This window comes from Pteropus medius, unplaced genomic scaffold, assembly GCF_902729225.1.
Source record: "Pteropus medius unplaced genomic scaffold, Ma_sr-lr_union100, whole genome shotgun sequence".
NCBI classification, from domain to species: Eukaryota; Metazoa; Chordata; class Mammalia; order Chiroptera; family Pteropodidae; genus Pteropus; species Pteropus medius.
The window spans coordinates 1,300,911-1,304,926 of NW_024342468.1; the positions used below are offsets into that span (position 1 = coordinate 1,300,911).

At 58.9% G+C, this 4,016-nt stretch overlaps 1 protein-coding gene across 1 annotated transcript in view; it reads left to right on the top strand.

Moving 5' to 3' along the window:
• Positions 1–4,016, top strand: part of LOC120602755 (netrin-G2-like) — a 38,160-nt gene that overhangs the window by 10,319 nt on the left and 23,825 nt on the right. The gene's annotated exons all lie outside the window — the stretch shown is intronic.

Sequence of the window (4,016 nt, forward strand, 5' to 3'; positions counted from 1 at the left end):
GCGGGAGGTGTAGAGCGTTCTTCCTGAAAAGAGGGATGTGCCCCAGCTCTATGAAATAATCCAGAACTGACGACAGGGAGAGAGCAGAGAGGGACAGCGAGGAGGAAGCCATTGGGGCGGGATGGAGGGCACGAGGGACGGAGGGCCACTCCCCGGTGACTAAGGGGAACTACACAGGTTGGCTATTTAGGTAGAGACCACGCTTCCGAGCATCCAAAGGACCCCGGTTCGGTTCTGGCTGCAACAGGTCTGTAGCCCCACATGTCGGAGTCGAATTCCGCTTCTTTCGTTCTCTGCTATGGCCATGCCACCCTGAACGTGCCCCATCTCGTCTTTCACTCGCTGGCTTAGGGCCCAGGCAAGTCTCTCCAAGTGCCATGGCCTCAGTTTCCCCACCTGTGAGATGGGATCCCGCTGTCGTGAGGACCGTCTGAGAAAGCGCAGGTCAGCTCAAGGCTCAGCACGCAGTAGGTGCTCAGGAGGTGGGGGCTCTTGCTGTGTGTAAGGAGTCAGTACTGAGTCCCCCACAGGGGTTGCCCGTTCAGTGCTTGGGATCCTGGAGGCCCCGCCTCTGGGTTCCCGCCCATCACTCTGAGCCTGAGCAGGCCCCTGACATGGACCCCCCATCTCCACCCTGCCCCCTGGGGGAGGTACACAGGGTGGGCGCCGGGATTTTGTCTGGGGGGATGACTGGCCTCCCTCCCTTCGGTCCGTGCTGGGGGTTTTTACCCCAAATGCAAACCTGGTCGTGTCACTTGCCTGCGTGGGACGTTCGGTGGCTTCTTGTTGACCGTAGTATCAAGGCTGCACTCTGGAGCTCTGCTCACGCGGACCACAGGCTGTCCCTCCCGGCCCCCTCGGCAGCCTGGGCTGAGTCCACGCAGACCAGCCACCCCAGTGCCGGTCCCTCGGCCTTGCCTTGGGGCTGTTCCTCCTGCTCCCTGCCCGCCGCTCCCCCCCGACCCCACCTGTCTGCCAAACTCCTCCTTCCTCAGGGCTCAGCCAGGACAGCACCTCTCTGGGGCTCCCGAAGGCCGAGACCTGGGCAGCTGTCCGCTGTTCCGTTCTCTGGCCTTCAAGGAGGGCGGCTTTCCCATTGCAGGGTCGTAGCTACAGAAGCCACACGCTTACACGTCTGACCCCCACACCCCCCTGACTCTGAGCTCGGAGTGAACGGGGTCTGGCTCGATTATGGGCAGGCTGCATATTTATTTGTTGAATCCATTCACTCATTCATTCATAAACAAATGAACTTACATGAACGAATGAGTCTAACCATCAGGGACCCTTTCTAAGAAGGAAGGGTCTAGAACACAGGACAAACTGGCTGGGCTCGCCGGCACCCACGCGCATCGCTGACCTCTCGTTTTCCCCACTGCGTCACCTGGGCCTGGCCCTTCCCTCGAGGGTGTTGGGACCTCCCCCAGGGGAAGAAGTGAGTCTGTTCAAGTCAACCAATCCAGTCATATCCACGGTGTCACCTCCAAGCCACACTCCCGAGCCCACCTGCCCCCCTCCGCCAGGCTCTCTCCTGTTCACTGGGAAGCTGCCTCTGGCTTCGTAATGGGTAATAGAATTTATCAATAGACGAGGAGGTGATGTATGTTAAAGCACTTAATATAAAAGGACTTCGCACAGCAGCCCGAATTTGATTTGGCCGATGAACTCAATTGCCGGCTTAATTGCGTTCCAGGAGGAGCACCAGCCAGCATTTATCCACATTACCCTGGAAAAGCCAGGTCGTGTCAGGGGACCGAGGCCTCCCGGACCCTGCTCCCGCAGCTCAGTCCCCCCGCCCTCTGTCCGGGGGTCTCAGGCCTGGCCGGTTCAAGTTCGCTGGCATCCAGGCACCCTCTTCCTTCGGATACCCCAGCCCGGCCTCCATATTCCACTAATTAGCTGGACATCCAATTTTTTTTTTTTTTACTGGGTTCACCTTACCATGATCTCCAACTATGTTCTGGCCACTTCATCCAGCTGGCCTCTTGGGGTTGTTCTCCTGACCACTGCTTGCTGCCCCAGCTGTGGTCAGGATCTGTGCATAGCTGCGCCCCCGCCAAGGTCTCTCCCCTAAACCCCCAGGGAAGGTCTCAGAGCCCCTGGCATTCCCCGCAACCTGCCTCAGGCCTGGAGACAGTGGATGGGGATCATTATGAGGACGGCCACTAGCCAGCACCGACCTTGACGTCCAGCTGATGGTCAAGACTGCCTGCTGGCTGGGAGTGGAAGCCCCTGGGCCACCTCTCCCTTGAGTGCCCAGCCCCTCCGCCCACACACATGGCCACATCCTCCTCGGAGCCCGGGTCCCCAGCTCGGATGCACGGCCCCTCCGTGGGGGAGGTGCCCTTAGGGACGCCACCGTCTCCCTCACCTGCAGAGCATGTCCACATGTCCACCCGCGCGTGCAAACCTCTCCAGGCCAGCGTGGATTTAGGGTTTGCTCCCCTATCATCTGCCAGCCCAGTAAAATGCTTTTCCCAAGAGAACGGTCTCTACCCAAAGATAAATGCTCTATCTAGCAAGAGGAATGGCAGACGCTGCTTCCTGCTTTAAAATAATCGCTTTCTGACAACTCCAGCCTTCAAGGTCTGAGAAGCATGCGCGTCCACTCCCAGTATGCTTGTGCTTAACCCTGTACGGACGCGTGGTAGAAGGAGGCGATCGGTTACCAAGAACCCCCAGAGTCCTGGGCTCTCGCCGCTCCCACCTGTGCACCCCACATCTGAGGGGCCGATGTCAGCGGCCTGAAATCCTGGCGCGCTTTGAATTTCGAGGGGCGCCAGCCCTGGCACCCACCTCCCTGCCCAGCTCAGGCACCGTCTCTTGCTCACCCAAACGCATCGCTTCCTCGGCTTTTCCCCACGGAGCCAATGACATCACCCTCTCTTCCCCACAGCCAGGAGCTGACCTACATTCCTTCCGCCCTCCAGCCCGGGAGGCGCTCCAAACACCCCTCAGCTCTCACCCTGAGGAGGGCGGGGCCCGGCTCACGATTTTCATGGAGCTCCGGTGCCAGGCCCGCGTCCAGATGGCGCTCCCGCCAGCAGCTCCTGGGCACCGCCTGCCCCTCCCCGCGGGGCAGGGCACGCTCCGGCCGGCAGTGAGACCGGCTTCGTGTGTCTGTCAGACACCCCGCCGGGCCCAGCGGGTGGGCAGATTGGGGTGAAGTGGCACATCGCCCTGGTAGGGGTGGAGTAAGTTTCCCAAGAACTGGGGGTGTCCGAGACAGCCTTCCCCTGGCAGTGAGGCCTGGTGCCGCCTGCAAACTGTTATGGTCTCCTGGGGCTCGTTAGGGACTCATCAATTTGAGAAAAGGAACAACTTATTGGAGCAGGTGGCCGTGGCCATCTGTCCGGTGGGCAGGCGGTGGGCCAGCTTTCAGTGGGGAGTGGGCGCACCCCATGCCAGTCTTCAGCAAAGGTCAGGAGTTGGGCCAGTGGGCCACGACTCAGCCATGTGAGTGACCGGGGGTGGCGGGTCGGGCTGCCTGATAAAGTGCGAGATGCATTTAATTCTGTATTTCAGATAAAGAACTCATCAATCTTTCAAGTATAAGTACATCCCAAATATTTCATGGGACGTACTTATACTGAAAACATTATTTGTTGTTTATCTGAATTTCAAACTTAGACATCCTATATTTTTATTTGCTAACCCTGGCAATGGTAGTGGCAGATGGCTCTTTGGGCAAGTGGCTCTTAAGATGCCAGTGAGTGTATTCCCTTGAGGGGCTCCCCAGGGGCCTGGCGAACATGTCAGTCATGCCTGCTTTGGGTGCTGCTGGCTACTGAGAGAGGCTCCGGGGATAAGGGGACCTGCCCCTTGGGGCTGAGCACCTGGGGGCTTCCGGGTAAGGCCAGTCTTTTTCCCAGGAACCCCCCCACTCTTACCTCTGCCTCTCGATGGCCATTAAGAATAGTGACAATAAAGATGGCTGGCATTTATGGAGGGCTCGCTGTGTGCCAGACCCTGTGCCGAGCACTCCCCAGGTAACAGCTCATCTCATCCTCCCAACA